Source organism: Hemitrygon akajei, chromosome 5 (genome assembly GCF_048418815.1).
Source record: "Hemitrygon akajei chromosome 5, sHemAka1.3, whole genome shotgun sequence".
Lineage (NCBI taxonomy): Eukaryota > Metazoa > Chordata > Chondrichthyes > Myliobatiformes > Dasyatidae > Hemitrygon > Hemitrygon akajei.
This window is the reverse complement of record NC_133128.1, coordinates 89,763,614-89,787,844: the sequence shown is the minus strand read 5'-3', so window position 1 is coordinate 89,787,844 and position 24,231 is coordinate 89,763,614.

Sequence of the window (24,231 nt, the reverse complement as noted above, 5' to 3'; positions counted from 1 at the left end):
ATATCTTTCCACTTCTGTTTCACTAAATGGAGGGACCAATTTAATTTCTTGGCTAGCAACAAACGGTTTTTTAGAATCAGAAGACTGATTCCCAGACCTTAATTTCGCCATTGCATATTCAAAATCTCTCTGCTTCTGTTCAGCTTCCAATTTATAACGCTCCAATTCTGCTTTACTTTGATCCAACTTCATTTGTTCAATTTGCAACTGTATATCCAGATTACTTAATGGAAACGATTCTAAAATCGATTCATCGAAATCACCCAAAGCCACAAAGTGTGATGCGATTTTTCTCTGCATTACAGCCTTTGATGTAGTCTTCAAAATACCTTTAAGTTTCAATCTATTAGCAATCTCAGATACTTCAGTTTTTTTCGCCTTCGCTAAAAAATCCGTGTCGGGCGAATCCAGAAACTCATCAATATTCATCGTTGCCGAATACCACTCACAAGCCAATCAAACAAAAGAATCGAGTATTCCCCGTTACCAAAACACCGCCTCAAAATTCAACAAGCATTTAAACTCAAACGATCCAATCCCGGATGAGCCCCCATATTTATGTTACGTATTCAGGCAACAATAAATATATATGAGTTAGGCAAGGGTTTTTATAACAAATAGCACGTTTATTAAACACTGAAAACAAACCCCCCAAAAGTAAACAAACACTAGCTTAACCGGAATTCAGCTGCTGTGTGGCAGATTCACAGTTCTTAATAGCGTTGCAGTTCAAACAGTTCTTAAAGCGGTATTGAAAAAAAACAGTTCTTTAAAGCGGTATGCCGAAAGTTCAAAAGCTCACAGTCCATTTTAAAAGGAGAGACTTTTTAAGGCAATTTAAATTCTCTTCCACATCGTTGTCCTTTGATCCCTGGCGTCGAACTTTCCCACGAAGAATTTTATGAAATATAACGGCTTAAAGGCACTGACCTTTCTTCCACACTATTCTCAATCTCCCGCTATCCCAGCAGAGATTAACACAAGAACAGTCAACGAAATCCTTCCGAATGAGGATCACACAAGGTCGAACTTTCCACCGTCGAAAATCGACTCTCCTCGATCTTTATCTTCCAAATTCTTATCTTCACTCTCCACCAGCAAAGAAACCGCTAGCAATGACTTTTTAAACTTTAGGCAATATATAAAACTTCATTTTTCAACTAAACTGCGTCATCACATTAAATCACGCAGTGACATGAAGTCAGCTTGGCAAATCTAGCCACGAACTGCCCCACCTGACAGGGTGGGTCTTCCTTTTATAACCTGTAAAAAAAAACGGTCACATGACCTCTACTGGCAGGAAAATGACATCACTCCACCATCACAAGACCATTACCTCAAGTCCAGTATAACTTCAACCCCAGTCACGTGACAAGGGTACCACTGTCACGTGTCACGGGTACGTAACACCTGACACTGGGTTCTCTGGTTTCCTCCCACATCCTAAAGGTGTGCTAGAAGATTAGTTGGCTATTGTATGTGAGAGGCAGGAGAACCAAGAATGAATGAGCATATGAATGAGAATAGATTACAGGGAAATAACGAGACTGATGGGACTGTTCTGAGAGCCAGTATGAGTCAAATAGTCTCCCTTCATTTTGCATGGGAATATGGAAATTTTGATGATTGGATTTGGTAGGGATCAAAAGTTATCAGGATAGCAGTAAACTCCCAATTCATTATCTGCCTTTCATAGTAAGTCTCATTGCCATTATTTGGCACGAGGTCACTATTCATTGTCAACTTTGTCCCTCTATTAGTTTTCCTCTCAGCCAGCCACCCTAATCTGCAGCCACTCACGGTAGGGTGCTGCAGCTGCAGGGAAGGAGTTTACATTGGGTGCCAATGGTGGACATCTGTGGTCGTGCAGGCAAAACATCCCAATCCAATAGCAGGCTGGCAGAAGCTGGAGGTAGCAAACACCGCCATGCAGAAACATTCCTGTAAACCAGAACTGGAATGCAAGCACAAAATAAAACTGCGTGTTTAAGGGCAATTGAGGTGACATTAATACATTTCATTTTTGTTATTGTTACGTTCTATTACGAATGAAAAATCTTGTATTGTGGCATTCAAGGTAGTAATCTTAGGATAACAAGCACAAGAATAGCATGATCAGGCATATTAATGCATGGCTGAGAGACTGGTGTAGGGGGCAGGGCTTCGGGTTCCTGGATCACTGGGGCCTCTTCCGGGGGAGGTACGACCTGTACAAAAAGAACAGGTTACACCTGAACCCAAAGGGGTCCAATATCCTAGAGGGCATATTTAATAGAGCTGTTAGGGAAGGTTCAAACTGACATAAATCAAAGATAGTGTGCAACAGAGATGATAGAAAGCACAGGCAGGGAATGAGGCATAATCACAGTCAGTGGCATGACTTATAGGGCACCAGAGGTGTAGTGCAGTTAAAACAGAAAGCAACAAATACAGGACTAAAAGTGTTGTATTTGAATGCAAACAGCAGAAGAAGTAAAATGGATGATCTTGAAATTCAACTACAGATTGGTGAGTTTGACGTTGTGGCCTTCTCGGAAACTTGGCTGAAGGATGGCTGCCATTGGGAGCTGAATGTCCAGTGTATCAGACAGATAGGTTAGTAGGCAGAGGGGGTGGTGTTGTCCTGTGTATAAGAAATAATATTAAATCATTAGAAAGAGATGACATAGGATCGGAAGGTGTAGAGTCTCTGTGGGTTGATTTAAGAAATGGCAAGGGTAAAAGGACCCTAATGACAGTTGTATACAGGCCTCCAAACAGCAGCTGGGATGTGGATTACAAATTACAGCAGGAGATAGAAAAGGTGTGTCAGAAGGTCAACGTCATGATAATCGTTGGGGATTTTAACATGAAAGTGGATTGCGAAAACCAGGCCAGTACAGGACCTCAAGAGAGGTAGACAAAGGAGATACAGTAGATGTGGTGTACTTGGATTTTCAGAAGGCCTTTGACAAGGTTCTGCACATGAGGCTGCTTAGTAAGATAAGAGCCCATGAAATTACAGGGAAGTTACTAGCATGGGTGGAGCACTGGCTGATCAGCAGAAAACAGAGGGTGGGAATAAAGGAATCCTATTCTGGCTGGCTGCTGGTTACCAGTGGAGTTCCACAGGGGTCAGTGTTGGGATCAACGCTTTTTACAATGTATGTCAATGATTTGGACTATGGGATTAATGGATTTGTGGCTAAATTTACCGATGATACAAAGATAGGTGGAGGAGCTGGTAGAGTTGAGGAAACAGAGAGCCTGCAGAAGGACTTAGATAGTTTAGGGGAATGGGCAAAGAAGTGGCAAATGAAATACAATGTTGGAAAGTGTATGCTCGTGCACTTTGGTGGAAGAAATAAATGTGCAGACTATTATTTAGATGGGAACATAATTCAAAATGGAGAGATGCAAAGGGACTTGGGAGTCCTTGTGCATGATACCCTAAAGGTTGAGTGGGTGTTGAAGAAGGTGAATGCAAATGTTGGCATTCATTTCCAGAGGTATAGAATATAAGGGCAGGGATGTGATGTTGAGGCTCTATAAGGCATTTGTGATACCACACTTGGAGTATTGTGTGCAGTTTTGGGCTCCTTATTTTAGAAAGGATATACTGACATTGGAAAGGGTTGAGAGAAGGTTCATGAGAATGATTCCAGGAATGAAAGGGTTACTGTATGAGGAATGTCTGGCAACTCTTGGGCTGATTTCCCTGGAGTTCAGGAGGATGAGGGGGAATCTCATAGAAACATTCCGAATGTTAAAAGGCCTGAACAGATTCGATATGGCAAAGTTGTTTCCCAGGGTAGGGGAGTCTAGGACAAGAGGGCATGACTTCAGGATTGAAGGACGTCCATTTAAAATAGAGAGGAGGTGAAATTACTTTAGTCAGATGGTGGTAAATTTGTGGAATTTGTTGCCATGAGCGGCTGTGGAGGCCAAGTCATTGGGTGTATTTAAGGCAGAGATAGGCCGGTTCTTGATTAGCCAGGGCATCAAAGGGTATGGGGAGAAGGCAGGGGAGTGGGGATGACTGGAAGAATTGGATCAGCCCATGATTGAATGGCAGAGCAGACTCATTGGGTCAAATGGCCTACTTCTGCTCCCATATCTTATGGTCTTAAGTGTCAAGAATCGATTTGAATTGTCAGTGCCTTCGAGTTATACAGTTTGGAAATGGGCATTTTGGCTCAGCTTGACCATGCTGACCAAGATGCCTATTTAAGTTACTCTAATTTACCTGCATTTGTTGTATATCCTTCTAACCTGGGATCTATTTGTAAACCTGAAAAGGCCCCTTTCAGCAGTCAGTCATGACTTACAATCTCTTACCTGATAATTATGATATAGAAGGTGTGCATTCAGTGCTTTGGGTCTGTAGCAGTCTCTTTCCCCTGCCTCCTGCCAATTATTTTCTGTTAACTTTTTCTCTTTTACATGCAATTGTAGAGTAATAAAGTATGGAAACTAGCCCTTCAGCCCAATCTGCCATGCTGATCAAGATGCCCAACTAAGCATGCTCTATTTGATTGCATTTGACCCATATTCCTCTAAACCGGGTCCCTAATCTGGGGTCCACGGTCATGGATAGATTCCAGGGGGTCCGAGAACTTGGATGTGAAAAACAATCTACAACTTTCTTTTCACTAACCTCTAATTGAAATTTATTCCTTCAATTATTTGTTCTTTTTAAAATATTTTGAAAACTGTATTTCAATATAATGAACTTATTTTGTAATCCTGTGTATTCCATTTAAAAAAAAACATTATTCTGAGAGGGGTCTATTGGCTTCACTGGACTGCCAAAGGGGTCCACGGCATAAAAAGATTACGAACCCCTGATCCAAATCTTTCCTGTCCAGTGGAGTGATTATGATGCTCTTGGGAAATGGAGGCAGATATTGTAAAATGCCTCCCCTCTAAAATTTTGTTCTTAATCAGTTGTTTATTAATAGATATATAGATCCCAAAAACAGAAATAGAATTTATTGAGACAACTGGTGTAAAAGTGTTTTTTTCCAGTTATATAAAGAGTAAAAGGGAGGTGAGAGTTGATATTAGACCACTGGAAAATTATGCTGGTGAAGTAGTAATGGGGGACAAAGAAATGGCAGATGAACTTAATGGGTACTTTGCATCAGTCTTCACTGTGGAAGACGCTAACAGTGTGCCAGAGGTCTGTGAGTGTCAGGGAGCAAGAGTGAGTGTCATTGCTATTACAAAGGAAAAAGTGTTAGGCAAACTCAAAAGTCTTAAGGTGGATAAGTCACCTGGACCAGATGGACTACATCCCAGAGTCCTGAGAGAGGTTCTGAAGAGATAAAGGATTCATTGGTCATGATCTTTCAAGAACCACTTGATTCTGACATGGTCCTGGAGGACTGAAAGATTGCAAATGTCACTCCACTCTTTAAGAAGGGAGGAAGGCAAAAGAAAGGAAATTATAGGCCAGTTAGCCTAACCTCAGTGGCTGGGAAAGTGTTGGAGTCCATTATTACAGATGAGGTTTCAGGGTATTTGGAGACTAATGATAAAATAAGTCAAAGTCAGCATGATTTCTGTAAAGGGATATCTTGCCTGACAAATATGTTTAGAGTTTTTCCAGGAAGTAACAAGTAGGGTGGACAAAGGAGAGGAAGTGGTTGTCATTTACTTGGATTTTCAGAAGGTGTTTGATAAGGTGCCACACATGAGGCTGCTTAACAAGATAAAATCCTATGGCGTTACAGGAAAGATACTGGCATGGATAGCAGAATGGCTGACTGACAGGGGGCAGAGACTGGGAATAAAAGTGGCCTTTTGTGGTTGGCTGCTGGTGACTAGTGGTGTTCCTCAGGAGTCAGTACTGGGACTGCTACTTTTCACATTGTTTGTCAGTGATTTGTATAATGGAATTGATGGCTTTGTAGCAACATTTGCGGATGATACGAAGATAGGTGGAGGGGTAGGTGGTGCTGAGGAAGCAATGCAATTGCAGCAGGACTTACACAAATTGGAAGAATGGGCAAAAAAGTGGCAAATGGAATACGGTGTTGGGAAATGTATAATTCATTTTGGTAAAAGGAACAATAGTGTGGACTATCATTTAAATGGGGAGAAGGTTCAAACATCAGAGGTGCAGAGGTGCAGTCCTCGTGCAAGACTCCCAGAAGGTTAATTCATAGGTTGAATCTGCGGTAAAGGCGGCAAATGAAATGTTGGTATTTATTTCCAGAGGAATAGAATATAAAAGGAAGGAGATAATGCTGAGACCTTATAAGACACTCAGGCTGCACTTGGAGTACCATTAATAGCTGTGGGCCCCATATCTCAGAAAGCATGTGTTGTCATTGGAGAGAGACCAGAGGAGGTTACATAGAACGTAGAACAATACAGCACAGTACAATCTCTTCAGCCCACAATGTTGTGCCGACCCTTAAACCTTAAACATATAACCCCCCACCTTAAATACCTCCATATACCTGTCTAGTAGTCACTTAAATTTCACTAGTGTATCTGCCTCCACCACTGACTCAGGCAGTGCATTCCACGCACCAACCACTCCCTGAGTAAAAAACCTTCCTCTAATATCCCCTTTGAACTTTCCACCCCTTACCTTAAAGCCATGTCCTCTTGTATTGAGCAGTGGTGCCCTGGGAAAGAGGTGCTGGCTGTCCACTTTATCTAATCCTCTTAATATCTTGTATACCTCTATCATGTCTCCTCTCATCCTCCTTCTCTCCAGAGAGTAAAGCCCTAGCTCCCTTAATCTCTGATCATAATCCATACTCTCTAAACCAGGCAGCATCCTGGTAAATCTCCTCTGTACCCTTTCCAATGCTTCCACATCCTTCCTATAGTGAGGCGACCAGAACTGGACACAGTACTCCAAGTGTGACCTAACCAGAGTTTTATAGAGCTGCATCATTACCTCGCGACTCCTAAGCTCTATCCCTTGACTTATGAAAGCTAACACCCCATAAGCTTTCACGAGGATGATTCTGGGAATGAAAGGTTTAACACATGAGTGTTTGGCAACTTTAAGCATGTACTCACTGGAATTTAGAAGAATGCGGGGGAAATCTGATGGAAACCTACTGAACGTTGAAAGGACAGGATAGGGTGGATGTGGAGAGGTTGTTTCTTTTGGGAGGTGGAGGTATCCAGAACTACAGGGCACAGCCTCAGAATTGAGGGGTTACCTTTTAGAACAGAGGTAAGGAGGAAATTTTTTAGCTAGAGAGTAGTGAATCTGTGAAATGCTCTGCCGCAGACTGCGGTGGACAAGTTGGTGTATATATTGAAAGTGGAATTTGATTGTTTTCTGATCAGTCATGGCATCAAAGGATATGACGAGAAGGTAGGTGTATGTGGTTGAGAGGGATCTGTGATCAGCCATGATGGAATGGCGGAGCAGATTCGATGGGCTGAATGGCCTAATTCTGCTCCTATGTCTTCTGGTCTTACAGTCTTTTAAGTGATTTTCCATAACCCTTAATATAGAAGAAGCCGGTGGCATTACATTTGAGGAATGGCAGTTTTATTCATAGTCTTTATTGATGAGTTGAACCATGTATTTTCTAGCTTTTGGGTAACAATCTTACAATATTGTTAGGAGGATTGGATCTTCACCATGAACCTGAAGTGTTGATGAACAACAAAAATAAAGTGAGAAGTTACAATTCATTGCATGGACCTTGACTTCAGCCTCATTGATCAATATGGACACAGCATTTATGGTTATAGAAGCCAATACAATATAGATTTATGGCAGTATTATTTTCTTTCATTGGCTATCTATAAATCACATTCATTTTGTTACAGAGGTTATTGGACAGTTTGTGGTATTTCAGTTTCTATTTAATGGTGTGTTTTAATGACTTCCCAACCAGCGCTGCCACCAACAGTCTTTGTCATTTGTTTATACTGAAAAACACCAGAGTCAGTGATACATCGGGACTAGTAAGTTTGTCAGCAGATGTAGTTAATAAGTACAGAGGCTCCCCAAGTGATGTATGACCTGACTTGGGAAAATCTATCTTTATGCAGATTTTGTTTAATGGTATTCATTAGTGACTGGATATAGCATCTATCACATTTGCTTGATGATGACAAGTGTACTTAGAGCAATACAATATGGGTATGTATAGAAAACGGACATTTCTGACTTAAAGGGAAATTGAGTTAAGGACAGTTCTCAGGAAGAAAACCCTTGTGTAACCTGGGGACTGCCTGTACATTTATTTGCTGGGTACTGGCATTGTTACCTCATTATCAGGCAAAGATTGAATTAATTGACTTTATTTCTTATATCCTTCACATACATGAGGAGTAAAAATCTTTACATAACGTCTCCATCTAAATGTGCTATGTGCAATCATAGTAATTTATAATCATTTATAATAAATAGAACAGTCAATGTGATATAGAGATACACTCAAATCAACGTGAGTTAATCAGTCTGATGGCCTGGTGGAAGAAGCTGTCCCAGAGCCTGTTGGTCCTGGATTTTATGCTGCGGTACCGTTTCCCGGATGGTAGCAGCTGGAATAGATTGTGGTTGGGATGGCTTGAGTCCACAATAATCTTTCGGTCCTTTTTTACACACCTGTCCTTGTGAATGTCCTGAATCATGGGAAGTTCACAACTACAGATGTGCTGGGCTGTCCACACCACTCTCTGCAGAATCCTGAGATTAAGGGAGCTACAGTTCCCATACCAGGTAGTGATGCAGGCAGTCTAAATTGTCTTGTTGGAAATTCTTAGAATTTGGAGGCCCATACCAAATTTCCTCAACAGTCTGAGGTGAAAGAGGCGCTGTTGTGCCTTTTTCACCACACAACTGGTGTGTATAAACCACGTGATGTGGCTGCCAAGGAATTTGAAGCTGTTCACTCTCTCAACCGCAGATCCATTGATGTCTATAGGGGTTAGCCCATCTCCATTCCTCCTGTAATCCACAACCAGCTCCTTTGTTTTGCGACCTTAAGGGAGAGGTTGTTTTCTTGACACCATTGTGTCAGAGAGATGAATTCTTCCCTGTAGGCCACCTCGCTACTGTTTGAGATAAGGCCAATCAATGTAGTGTCTTTGGCAAAGTTAATTAGCAGATTGGAGCTGTGGCTGGCGATATAGACATGGGTATACAGGGAGTAAAGGAGAGGACTCTGTACGCAGTCCTGAGGGCCTCCTGTACTGAGAGTCAGAGGACTGGAGGTGAGGGAGCCCACTCTTACAGCCTGCTGGTGATCTGACAGGAAGTCCAGGATTCAGCTGCACAAGGCCGGATCAAGGCCGAGGTCTCTGAGCTTCTTATTGAGCCTGGATGGAACTATGGTGTTGAATGCTGAACTGTAGTCCCAAGAACAACATTCTCACATAAGCATCCCTCTTCTCCAGATGTGTAAGGATGGTATGTAGAGCCGTGGCTATGCATCGTCTGTCGATCGGTTGTGTCGGTAGGCGAATTGTAGGTGGTCCACTTTGGGTGGTATCATGTTGCAGATGTAATCCTTGACCAGCTTCTCAAAGCATTAGCTTATTATTGAGGAGAGTGTGACAGGACGCCGCATGATTATCATGTTTCAAAGGAAAATATTTAACACTTTATTTGTACCATTCATTTTCAACAAATGGTCAGTGTAATAGCTTCACACTTTCCTATTATGATTAGAACTGGCATAATCCCTGTAGCTCCTGTAAAGACTTCTCATAATCCATTTTATTGGCAATTACATGGCTATTGAAATTGCACGTTCAGATTATCTATCAAAACAGAGTGCCTCCAAAGCTAGTTTAACAATTACTTTGCATTAAAATTGCAAAGCTTCCTTAAAATTATTGCTAGCTAGAAAACTGAAGGTTGCCCATAACCACAGGCATTGGTGTCCTTTATATCATCGTAGGAAACATACAAAAATGAATCATTGAAGGATATATCAATTGAAATAAATGCTACTTTTTGTACTTGCCTTTGGCTGTTACAGTAAAGCTATAATCCAAAGGTTCAAAGGTTAATTTATTATCAAAGCATGTATCCTTATGCAACTCTGAAATCGTCTTCTCCAGATAGCCATGAAACAACGAAAGAATATGGAAGTCATTTAGAGAGAAACATCAAACCCACCCCACCCCCATATTCAAAAAGGAACGGCTCCCGATCATTAACCCCCAAAACCCCTCCCCCCATACAAAACAGAATAGGAATATTGACCCCCCTCCCCCTCACAAAAAATCTAACAGAACACAACAGAACATCAACTTCTAAACACCGTCCCCTCCCACAACAAAACGAAAGAGGAACAGGTGATAAAAACTCAGAATATAAAAACCATAAGTCTGAAAAGGTCCACAGTCTGTAAATGTGACAGTCCAATCCATAAACACAGAACCACATTCTACAATATCACCAACAGTCGTCAATAAAGAGGGACACCACATGAGGCAGAGTGGCCTCGCTTCTTGGAATTTTCTCAGAGAAAGCAAAGTGCTGGATCACTCAATCGATCTCCAAACTGTAAATCACAGGCTCAAACAGTCCCAGAAACACATTTAAGATGAAAAACAGACATAAAAGAAGTAAAAAAAAACATTTTTGTGAGCTATCTGGAAGATGTCGACTGAGGGAGCATGTAAACTGGTGCCATCTTGACCAGAAGATGAATCCTTAGGGTTCTCAGTGGTCAGTGTGATGTTACTGAGCACTTGTCTGCAGATAGGACTACTGTCTTTTGGTCAAGATGTACAAAAAAGCTGGATGAACTCAGCAGGTCGGGTAGCATCCGTTGAAAGAAGCAGTCAACGTTTCGGGTCGAGACCCTTTGTCAGAACGGATGCTGCCCGACCTGCTGAGTTCATCCAGCTTTTTTGTACATCTTGATTTGACCACAGCATCTGCAGTGTACTTTGTGTTTTCTACTGTCTTTTGGTAGCTTCTACCCATGAGATCTACTCAGTTTGAAGGGAAGAGAGGCCATGCCACATTGACCTCTGATCATAGGCACATGTCAAATGACAGTTAGTGACTGTGGTAATGTACACTTTGTACCACACTGATAGATGTGCAGGAAAAGTGACATGTGCATGTCATTTCGGGAGTGGGATGTTCCGGGAAAAGTGTGAACTATTAGGTAATCTAAGGGGTGTTTCTTTCCACATTGTCTGCTATGACCCTCATCCCTGGGACCATTTGTGTCTGAAGTCAATCCTCCTGTGTCAGGGTCCGATCCGGAACCGCGTTCTGGGTTTTGATCCGGTCCGGCGGTTGTCCCTTCCGTCACCCGTGATCTAGTTAGGACCCTCCTGGTTCAAGGAGACACACCTGTAACTCATTGAGCTGCAGGTGTTTATAAGGGGCCTTGGGACTGGGACCAGACGGTTGGTCGTTTTGTTCTGTTTCCTGTTCCTCCACCGGCTCCAAACTCGTCTCTGCATTCTGTTATCCCGCCCGGGCTCAGACCTATTCTTCACCATGCTTCTCTGCCCGTACCAGTATTGCCAGGTTGGTCTGCTCTCCCACCTTTCTTCCTATGCGCTGGTCCCGCTTCTCCGCTCGGTTTTGTTTTCGTGTGGTCACGCTGTCTGCTGGCCGTTTCCGAATTTCCCGTTGTCATGCCTATTGTGTTGGTCAACCTGGACCTATGCCCGTTCCTATCCCTTGCCTCAGTCGGGCGGCTCCGGCCGATGGGCCGTGGCCAGGCGGGGGTTCTGCCCGTTCCTATCCCTTGCCTCCGTCGGGCGGCTCCGGCCGATGGGCCGTGGCCAGGCGGGGGTTCTGCCCGTTCCTATCCCTTGCCTCAGTCGGGCGGCTCCGGCCGATGGGCTGTGGCCCGGCAGGGGTTCTGCCCCCTCCTTCTCTTCCGCCCGAACTCTGGGATAGTGCCTGCATCTGCCTGGGGGTCCGCGTCGTGCCCAGGCCTCTAGTGTTTCCGCCTGGGAGGCGACCCTACCCGGGATACATGCGGCCCACCCAGGGAGGGCTCTCCGCTAGCCTATCGCCACCTAGACCTGTCTGTCTGTCTGTCTGCCTGCCTGAACCCCGGGGACCTGTCTGTCTACCTGAACCTGAACTTCGGGAGCCGCTCCGCTCCGCCTGCCGGAACTCCGGGAGCCGCTCTGCTCCGCCTGCTGGAACTCCGGGAGCCCGCTCCGCTCCGCCTGCCGGAACTCCAGGAGTCCGCTCCGCCTGCCCAAACTCCGGGAGCCCGCTCCGCTCCGCCTGCCGGAACTCTATCGGCCTGAACCCCAGCTACCCTTAAGTGCCATGGCATCCCCATCCTGTCCTCCCCCTAGTACTTCAGTGCCTGCGTCCTGCATTTGGGTCCATCCGGCCCCTCTTGACATCCTGCTGCTCCTGTTCATCCCTCTGTTCTTTTTCCTGGAGTCTAACTGACTAATGTAGATTGCGATTTGAAACATTGAGACCCAGTTTTCTCCCCTCTTGAAGTTATTGACAAATAGTGCTCTTAGTGCGAGGAGAGACAAGAGTCTGCAAATACTGGAGCAAAAAGCAGTCTGCTGGAGTAACACATTGGATCAGCAGCCTTTATAGTGAGGAGTGGGTGGGGGAGGTATTGTCAACATTCCAGTCTAAACCCTGCATCAGCACTCTGAGTCGAGAATGGAGATGGCCAGCAGAAAGAAGAAGGGGCAGTGATGAGATTTCAGTAGTAAGCTGGACTGAGGAGGCATGAGTATGACTGGCATTTGGAAGCAGTTGAGGGGGCTGCATTGGGGAGACGAAGGCAGGTGGAGGCAGATGGAGCAACAGCTGGGTGAGAGGAGGATTAGGAGGAGGAGGAGGCAGCTAGGAGGGTGATAGGCAGGAACACAGAAGTATAGTTCAAGAAGGGCAGCGGACAAAGAATTACAAGTGAGCTGGAACATATTGATTTTTCCAATAATTAGAGTTTAAAAAGCCAGTAGTAGGTTAATAGTTTCAGGGGAAGGATTTAATTATAAGGTTAAATGGTGGAATTGCTAGTGCGTTAACTAATGGAGAAAGGATTCCTGGTGTCTCAGGGTTACTTTGAATCAGTCAGGGCAGAGAATAGGATTTGAAGATCTGAAAGAGGCAAAAAACATTACCCCCAACATTGAAAAGAGGTATTTTTGAATTTGAAAAATAGCTTCTTGGTATGAGAGTATTCAGATTCTGAGGGGGTTTGTAAAGAAAAATTAGGGGAATATTTATAGGGGTGAGAGGTCTTCAGTGAGTTTCTGTGTCAGAAAGCACGGAAGGAATGTCTAATGAATGCAATCAAATCTATTTCTACTAATCCTTTGGAGTACTTCAGAATAGATAGGTAGAGGATGAAATGAAGAGATGGGCAACCAGGCTGGGTGAATTTACTTAGGGATATTTACTTTCATGGAGGGTAAAAGCTGTCACAGACTGGTTGGGTGAAAACTTCTATCTGAAATCTGAAATGAAAATAGAAATTGCTGCAAATATTTGAAATTGCTAAACTCTGTGGAGTTTGGGCCACTGTAATATTTAGGTTGAAGATAAGGAACTTTTCCATGAACTTAATTGGAACAGTATTGAAGGCCAGCAGGAGTGAGTCAATGTTGGACAGGATGGAGAATTGAACTGGCAGGTGGCTGGAAGTTTGGAGCCATGTTGGTGACTGAATGGAAATGTTTCACTAAATTTACATGATACCATGTGTAGCAAGTCCTTTCTGGTTTAGCTAATTTGTTGAAAATTGTTCAAAAAATTTCAACGATGGAGTATGGAAATAGAAACAGCATTGCAATATTGTTTTTTTTGTAATTTATTTTTTTTATTGAAGTTCATCATCAAACAAACATGTCCATAAGATGCATTTCAGACATTGTACATATATATCATGTCCGAAATACATCTTATGGACATGTTTGTTTGATGTATATATATATATCATATAATCAAATATGTCGCAAATCTCCACATAGTATTTATCTGAGGTATACACTTATAGAAAAGAGTGGAAAGAAAAAACAAGCAAAAGGAAAGAACTATGTACAAGTAGGGAGTGATTTTTTTTTTACAACAGATTCATTGATTTGTGAGAATAAAATCATGCCTATGAGGCATTATATAGTTAAACCATTTTTCCCAGTTTGAATCAAATTGTTCCAGCTTATGATTAACAGCTGCTGTTATCTTCTCCATTTTGTAAATGTCCATTGTAATTTCCATCCATGCATTTAAAGTTGGGCTCTCCTGTGATAACCATTTCCTAGTAAGAGTCTTTTTACCAGCCATCAAAAGTATATTCATTAAATATTTATCTCTTTGCAACCATTCTTGAGGTATATACCCAAAGTATATGGTGTTACTCTCCAAGGGTATTTCACATTTAAAGATGTCTTGTAGGGCATTGTGTATCCCCCTCCAATAGTCTTTGATAACAGGGCAGTCCCAAACAATATGATACTGATTTGCATTTTGATTTCCACAATTTCTCCAGCAAACAGGGGGGTTACTATCATAATGGGATTTCCGAGAGGGTGTAATAAAATATCTTATCAAGTTTTTCCATCCGAACTCCCTCCGTTTCTGTGAACTGGTACACTTCCATTGATAACTCCATATTGTTGTCCATTCTTCCTCAGATATAATTATCCCTCCTTCCTTCTCCCATTTTGTTTTAATGTATGAAGTCAAATGTGTTTTAAGATTTGACAAACCCTTATACATGCTTGAAATGATTCTACTACTGTTATCTGAATTATATGCTTTTCTAAATAGCTCTATCAAGCATGTACTTGCCTTGGTTACATTTTTAAGCGTCCTATTAACATATTGTTGCAACTGTAAATACTGATAAAAATCTTGTTTTTCTAATGTGTTTCTCTTTAAGCATTTCAAAACTGAACAGGGTTCCTTCTTTCATTATGTTGCAAAGAACTGTTATTCCTTTAGCTGTCCAGTCCTTAAATCTAGCATCCAGTTTATTCAGTGTAAAATCCGAGTCATATGCACACCATTTAAGAATTGCAATATCTCCCTCTAGGTTATATTCTTTTACAGTAGTTTTCCATATTTTAAGAGTCAATTTCACCCATGGGTTATCAATAATATTTATGTACCTTTTCAGGTTGTTATCAGCCAAAATTGCTTGTATGGGGGAGGGAAGTACCCGCTCCTCAATGTTTTTCCATTGAGCATCATATGATGGGTTGCACCAACATATCACAGCTCTCAACTGTGCTGCAAAATAATAATCTCTAAGAGAAGGTAGGCCCCATCCCCACTTTTCCTTTGCTAATTGCAAAGTTTTGAGGCAAACTCTAGGCCTTTTACCCTGTCAAATATACCTTGATAACATCTTGTTCCATTCATTGAATTGATTGTGATTAATCTCTATTGGTAGGGTCTGAAAGAGACATAACAGTCTGGGCAGTATATTCATTTTAATAGACTCAATCCTTGAACTGAGACTGAAAATAGGAATCAGGTTCCATCTTGCCATATTATCCTTAATTTTTTAATATAAAGGCTGATAATTACATTCTGATAATTTTGCCAAATCTTTTGGCATAATGATGCCCAAATATTTGAAAGACTCTGTTTGCCATGCCCAGGGATATCGACTTTCAATTTCTCTTGGTGGGCTATAGTTATATGAAAGTAATTGGGTTTTATCTATATTGATCTTGTATCCTGATAATTAACCATATTGTTCGAAGGATTGCATCAATTTAGGTAAAGAGTATGTTGGTTGCCCTAGATAGATCAAAATGTCATCCGAGTAACAAGCCAATTTATGCTCTGTCCCTTTAATAGTAATTCCCCTGATATCTTCATTTTGTCTGATGTATTGAGCTAATGGTTCCAGATATAATGCGAAGAGTAGCGGTGACCATGCACAACCCTGTCTCATGTCCCTTTCTAGGGTGAGACTATTTGATAAATATCCATTGATTTTAATCCTAGCAGTAGGGTTGTCATATAGAGTCTATATAGTTTTAATAATTGTGTCTTGGAAACCAAATCTATGTAAACCTCTGTAAAGAAAATTCCAATTAACTGAACCAAATGCCTTTTCAGCATCCACGCTTATCACTATTGCTTCGATTTTATTTTTTTGTATATGATCCATAATGTGAAATGTCTTTCGTATATTGTCTTGTGTCTGGCGTTGTTGTATAAAACCTGTCTGATCGTTACATATCAGTATAGGTAGAAACTCCTCTAATCGTTTGGCCATGATGGAGGTAAATAACCTATAATCTACATTAAAAACGGATATTGGTCTAAATGACCCGCATTCCATTTTATCCTTGCCTTCTTTCGGTATAGCTGAGATTATCGCTTCCTTCCAACTGGGTGGCCTTTGTGTCTTTTTTAGAGCCCAGTTCAGTGTGAGGAGTAAAACAGGAATTTACTCATTTTTAAATTCTTTGTACCACACTGCCGTATACCCATCTGATCCTGGTGACTTGCTTAATTTAAGCCTACTAATTGCAGCTTTTAATTCAACTTCAGTTATGTCAGCAGTCATCATTCTATTTTGTTCTGCGCTTAAAGTGGGTAACTCTAGAGAATTCAAGGTGGTGTCAATTTGGGTTATGCTTTCCCCTGGAACTTTGAAATATAGAGTTTTGTAAAACACTTCAAAAGCTTCTTGAATTTCATTTAGCTTATTTTTTATTATTTTCATTCTTGGGTCCCTAATTCTATGAATTGTATTTTCTGCTATCTTTTTTTTCAGTTTCCACGCCAGTATTTTCATCCACTTTCATAATGTCTCTGTTTCAGGAACATTAAATTTTTCTTGATTTCTTGCATAGCCAAACTATTAATTTCATTCCTAATTTTTAAATTTCCTCTGATGTATCCTGTGCCAAATTCAATTTGTGTTTTTTCTCTAGTTCCTTCAGCCTATTTTGTAAATCATCTAATGTTTTATTCCTTATTTTTTTCTTATATGAAGATATCGCTATAACTTTCCCTCTTAAGACCGCCTTCAGAGTATACCATAAAATGGGAGGTGAAACCTCTCCATTATCATTGAATTCTAAATAGAGACCAATTTCTTTTTTAATTTGTTCCTTAAAGTACGGATCATTGAGTAGACTTGAATTTAGTTTCCAAGTAGTATTCTTTGGTTGTAGGTCAAAATCAACAGATAAATATATAGATGCATGGTCACTTACATCTATTGTCCCAATTCCACAGGTGTTTATTTTGTCTTTGTCTTTTCCAAATGTTATGAAATAGTCTATTCTTGTATGTACAGAATGGGGAGCAGAAAAATGTCAGGGAAAAGGTCCCTCCATAGATCAATTAAACCAACATCCTCAAAAAGTGTATTAACTTTCTTATGTAAGGATTTTGTTTCATAGGTTTTTCTATTGGAAGAGTCTAACTTTGGAAGTAATTGTAAATTTAAGTCTCCCCGACATATCAGGAGACCTTCTGTTTCTGCTACCATAATATCAGTAATTTTCTGAAAGAAACTAATATCACTTCCCGGGGGTGCATATATATTCAATAGAGTAACTGAATTTCCATCTATATTCCCCCTTACCAGAATATATCTGCCCTCCTTATCTCTCATTTCGAATACTTTTTCAAAATTTAGCTTATTTGAGATAAGAATAGCAACTCATCTCCTATGTCCTGATTTATGTGAGGAGAAAAACAAATTAGTGAAGCCCATTCTCTTTAGTTTTCTATGCTCATTATCACCTAAGTGAGTTTCCTGTAAATATACTACATGGGCTTGTTCTTTTTTAATTTTGGATAAAATTCTATTATGTTTGATTGGATTTAATAGCCCATTGACATTAAAAGAAATGAATTTTACTTTGTCCTTAGCCATCTGTATTTATCTGTCAATGTATCATTGAAATTACCAGAATAAAACTTGATTGATCTACTCCCTGAACAAATAAGAACCAAGAAACGCAAATAATAACAAACAAGGCAACGAACGTGTGATTCCAAGGCTGAGGTCTCTAGTAGATGACCCTGGGTTGAGCTAGAGGAAATGTCTAGCTGTGGGGGATAACCCCTCCTACTTGTGAGTTGAGGGTCCCCATTGCAGTATTCATAAAAGTCAGTGAACAAATCCATTACACAGAAAAGATTTCCCTGTGTACTCCTATATATACATATATATATATTCTCATTTTGGTGGGGAAAAAGGAGTAAGTGAGTGAATAAAGAATAACAACTAAGTAATATTAAATCCACATTATAATAAGTATTTCTCGAGATAGGTATATCACCGTCTACTTTTGCTTCCGTTTAGTTTCTCAACATTTTTAAAGTTAGCCAAACCTTATGGCTCTTCTGGAGGGGGTGAGGACTGTCTTTGGAAAACTCCCAGTCTCTTCCTGATATACTTCTCTTGGCCTCCTCCCGTCTCCTGCCTTCTCGATTCTCGTACTATTTCCCAAGCAGAGTGGGATAATTCCTGTGCCAGGCTTTCCCTCGGTTTGATCACGCTGACGGGCAACCATCTGGCCTTCATGTCTGTAGTCACCTCTTCCACTGTCTGATACAGTTGGATCCCATCTTGATAAAACACTCGAAGTTTAGCAGGGTACAGAGTTTGAAATCTAATTCTTTCTTGCTTTAGTATTCGCTTTACTTCAGAGTATTCTTTATGTTTCTGCAGGACTGCGGGGGGGATAATCTTGATCGAAATATATCGTCTAAAAACACTCTCTTCTTACCCCAGGCCCTTCATAGAATCTCCGCCTTGGTACTGTATCGAAGGAATTTAATTACTATTGAGCGTGGCTTATCTTCTCTGCCTTGGGTAGGCCGCAGAAACGATTGCGTGATGCGCCCTCTCAATTTCCAGCTCCATAGTCGAGGGAACCTCCAGCGCATCCTGCAGCAAATTTCCTACAAACTCCGTCATAGACAAACCCTCCGCTCCTTTGGAACGTTGCATATTCTGATATTTTTCCGCCGTGATCATCCCGCCAGGTCAAGCAGTTTACCTTCTTGTTGATTTAATATTTTTATCATCTTACTTAGCATCTGTTCCACGTTTTGCATGCGATCTTCCACCTTCTCAATTTGAGCATCTGCCACCGCTATTTTTTGATTGACGTTGGTGAGCTCTGACTTAATATCATGTAGCTGCTGTTTTATATCTTTTTGCAACTCCTGTCTCTTTCAAAATTTTGATCATATTTGCCGCCTCGCCTGAACGAGTCCCGGCGCCCACCTCGCTAGCACGCGGTCGGGTAGGAGAGCCCCTCGCTGCACCTGTCTCGTCCACAGGCTTCGCAGTGTCGCTTTTTTTTATTTCCATTCTTTTTCCCCATTCTTGACCCTCTTATCAGTTCAAATATTTTCGAAAAATCCTACATTTGATGGGTTAAAATATGTGTTTTTCCGTAGGAGCTATTGACTTAAGCTGCCATTCTCGATGATGATGTTACCGGAACCCCAGCATTGCAATATTGTATTGTAGTGGCTACGTTATTGGACTAGTAATGTAATGTCAGAGCAAAATAATAATTCAATGAAATCAATACAAGTTGAACAGTACAGTTAAGACATTATAATTCTGATAGTTACTTTAAGAAATTTGGATTAAAAGTAAATAATGGTGACTGCAATTAATATCCACTAATCCACTTGGCTCATTAACATCCACTACAGCAGGGTATCCCAACCTGGCGACCACAGAACTGATACTGCTCCATGGCATAAAAAAAAGATTGGGAACCCCTGCACTAGGGAAAAAAAAACTAAAACTTGTTTTAGGGATTTGGCTCAGAATTGGCTCTAGATCGACAGCAATGTGAAAGTGGCCGCATATTAATAGGGTAGTTAAGAAGCCATATTTATGGTTATCTTCATAGGTTAAGGCATAGAATATAAGAGTTAGAATGTATTGTTGTAGTTTTACGAAAGACTGAACAGACAATGCATGGAGTATTGTGTGTAGTTCAGATCACCACACTATAGGCAGGATATGATTTTATTGGAGAAAGTGAAGATTTACCAGGCTGCTATTTACCACAAGGCCTAGTAATGGGGATTGACCATAAGACATAGGAGCAGAATTAGGCCATTCCACCCATCGAGTCTGCTTAGTCATTCGATCATGTCTGATTTATTTTTCCCCCTCAACCCCATTCCCTTGCCTTCTCCCGGTAACATTTGACACCCTTACTAACCGAGAACCTCTCAACCTCCACTTTAAACATCCCAGTGACTTGCCCTCCGCAGCTGTCTGTGGCAAAGAATTCCACAATTTCACTAGCCCGTGGCAAAAGAAATTCATCCTCATTTCTGTCTTAAATGAATGTTCTTTTATCTTGAGGCCGTGCCTTCTGGACCTAGACTCTCTCATTACTGGAAACAGCCAGTTGATACAGGCCTTTCAATATTTGGTAGGATTCAATAAGGTTCCCCCTCATCCTTTTAAACTCCAGTGAGTTCAGCTCCAGAGCCATCAAACATTTCTAATCCATTAACCCTTTAATCTTCAAAATCATTGTTGTAAAGTTCCTCTGAACCCTCCCCAATGTCAGCATATCCTTCTTTAGATATGAGGCCCAAAACTGCTCTTAGTACTCAAGATGAGGTCTGACCAAAACCTTATAAAACCTCAGGATTACATCTTACTTTTATATTCTAGTCCTCTCAAAATAAATGCTAACAATGAATTTGCCTTCTTTACTGCCAATTCAACCTGCAAGCTAACCTTTGGGGAATCCTGCACTAGGGTTCCCAAATTCCTTTTCACTTCCAATTCTGACTTTTCTTCACATTTAGAAGATAGTCTCTACCTTTACCTTCTACCAAAGTGCACAATACCCTTCCTTATAATGTGTTTCATCTGCCACTTTGTTCCATTTTCTTGACCTGCCCAGTCTGTTTGCAGACTCCCTGTTTTCTCAACACTGCCTGCCCTGTCACCTATCTGTGTATAATTCACAGACTTGGCCACAGAGCAGTGAATTCCATCATCCCGGTCATGGAAGTAGAATGTAGAAAGTAGCAGATCCAACACTGGCTCATGTTGACTTCCGGGAATCAGCAAATCTGTTCCTGTTAGTACCTTTCCTGCCTTCTGTGCAGCACCTTTCCAAAGGCCTTCTGGAAATCTAAGTACACAACTTACAGTGATTCTTTGTCTGTTCTGTCTGTTATTTCCTAGATTTGTCAGGCAAAGAAACCTCTTAAAGAAACCATGCTGACTTCCGCCTATTTTATCATGTGCCTCCAAGTACCTCAAGTTCTCATAATTAAAAATGGATTTTAAAATCTCACTAACCACTGGAATGAGGCTAGAAGAGAAAAGAATAGCCCTTAACTCGGATGTGGAGTGACCGGGGCATCGTCATAATGGTGTTTCCGTAGCAAGCTATTCTTGTTTTTACGAGGCCGAGTTGCTAGCTCGACGCTCAACCCGACTTGGATTCGAACTCGGGAACCTTCGCTCCGGAGTCTGGCGCTGATATTATTGCGCCACCAAGCGGGACGGAATGAGGCTAACCAGCCTTTAATTTCCTGAGATTTACATCCCTCCCTTTTTAACATGATCAAAGTATGTATACTACGCACGACCTTGAAATTCTTGTCCTTACAAGCAGCCACCAAACAATGAAACCCAACAGAACCCATTAAAAAGAGACCGTCAAACACCCGATGTGCAGAGAAAAGAACAAATTGTGCAAACAGTAAAAGTAAGCAAACAACATTCAGAACTGAAGTTCACAAAAGTGAGTGCACAGCCACGAAGCCAGTCATTACTGTAGCTGATTCAGGAGCCCATTAGTTGCAGGCCACAGCCTCAGTTCAGCACAGAAATGAGGAAACTTCGTGGAGCAGCATGCTGAACTGATTCATTCCCTCGCCTCTGGCTCCAACAGCCTGACCTTTTGAAGCTGGCCCGGTGCTTAAATCAGCAGCCCTCAGGCCATCCCTCGCTCTCAAACCTGGGCTACACTGCCCTCGATTAGGCCTGTACATACCACGTCACATCCATCCTGCACCTTTGAGACTTAAGTTCACACCACAAAACTGCCAGGTCGTACAGGCAGTTCAAACGCTCACCTCAGAAATAGAAGTTACAGGCCATTGATTGCAGTGATTGTATCTGAGAAAAAGTGTGATTCATAAAGTAACTTACAGTTTTGTCTGCTTTGTTTGCTACCAGCAAAGCACGCTATGCTTCACCAGCACCATCTTACCGCGGAAGTGCAGTGACATTTGCAATTTTCCAATCCTCTGGAACATTTCTGACTGGAATGATTTTTGAAAATCAGCAATCTTTTAGCTACCTCTTTCAGAGCTCTGTGATTCCCAAACCTCCAGCCTCCCACTAATTTTTGCAATATTGTATGCCCTCACTTTTGTTTTCATGTTGTCTTTGACTCCTTGCCAACCATGGTTGCTTCATCCTCTCTTTAAAATGTTTCTTCTTCTTTTGGATGAAATGATCTTGCAGCTTCCCAATTATTCCCACTAACTCTCACCATTGCTGCTCTACTGTTAACCCTTTCCAATCAACTTTGTCCAGCTTCCCCCTCGTGCCTCTGTAGTTACCTTTACTCACCTGTAACACTGATACATCGAATCTTAGCTTCTCCCTCTAAAACTTCAGGGAGGATTCTGTCATATTAATATTTCTGCCTCCTAAGGGTGCCTTTCTTTATTTTTTAATTTAGAGGAACAGTGCAGAACATGCTAGCAAGGTAATGCTAATGATCATGCAAAGAAGACTCCTACAATATACGGAATGAGAAGTGCCAGATGTACAAGCTGGTTTTAGAAGAGGCAGAGGCACCAGAGACCAAATTACTAATCTACATTGGATAATGGAGAAATTGAGGGAATTCCAGAAAAGTGTTTATCTATGTTTTATTGACTACTCTAAAGCCTTAGGCAGCGTCAACCATAATAAACTATGGCAAAACATTAAAGAAAAGGGGATACCTGGACATCTGATCTGCCTTAGGAGAAACATGTATGAAGATCAGGAAGCAACAGTTAGAACTGAACACGGAACAACAAACTGGTTCAAGATTGGGAAAGGAGCACGACAAGGCTGCACACTGTCACCCTACTTACTTAATCTATATGCTGAACACATCATGAGGAACGCTGTTTTAGGGGACTCAACTGTTGGAATCAAAATTGCCAGAGGAAATATTAACAACCTCAGATATGCAGATGATACTACCCTAATGGCTGAAAGTAAGGAGGATCTGAGGAAGCTTCTAATCAAGGTGAAAACTGAAGTGCAAAAGCTGGCTTGTTGCTCAACATTAAGAAAATCAAGATTATGTTGACTAGCCCTATTACAGACATCCCACCCGCAAAAACTCATTTCAGGGAGGTAGCACCCCTGCCCCCCCGCAACCCCATATCCTCCACCCCCACCCTGGTCGACCTCCAAGGGTGTCTGTAATACTTTGTTTAGTGATTTTGTCTAATCTGTAAACCAAGTTGGGTATATGTAGAAAATGCGACATTAAAATATGTACTTGTATTATCATGGAGACGTTTTTTTTAATTCTATTACAACTTTAAGCAAGTCTACAGGGAGTTTGGCCTCATCATGTAGGACATCAATAGAGTAGCTCCTTAGCAGCTAGCTAGCTAGTTTAAATAACGTTAGCTATGCTAGTGAATGAATGACACCTGTTAAACTCACATCAACATGTCTTTTACATTTTAACCCACCATGGGCAATAGCAAAATCAACAGTGCAGCGAGGAACACCGTCATTATTTTTGAGGTCGGCAGTAAAGCCCACCCACAGAGAAAACTGATAGGGTACTTAGCATGAAGAGAGAACAATTAGGATGCTCCTCTCACTCTTCCTCTCCTTCTCCCTCTCAAAAAAAAACTGATTTCTGGGATACTGTGTATAATTTGCGGGCGTCGGGGAGCCGCTATCAACGTGCGGGAGACTCCCGGAACTTCCGGGAGAGGTGGGATGTCTGCTATTAACTCCATGGTAATAAATGGAAAGGAAGTGGAAGCCGTGACGGATCTTGTCTTCCTTGGTTCAAAGATTTCTGTAGATGGTAACGGCAGCCACGAAATTAAACAGCACTTACTCCTGGGGAGGGCAGCAATGGAAAATGTGTGGCTGTGAGAGCTGGACTATTAGTAAGGTTGAATACAAGAGAATCGACGCCTTTGAATTTGGTTGCTGGAGGAAAGTGTTAGAGTTTACTGGACACCAAGAAGATCCAACAAGTCAATACTTGAAGAAGCACGGCCAGATTGCTCACTGGGAGGCTGGATTATGAGACAAAAGTTCAAATATTTTGGCCACACTGTGAGAAGAC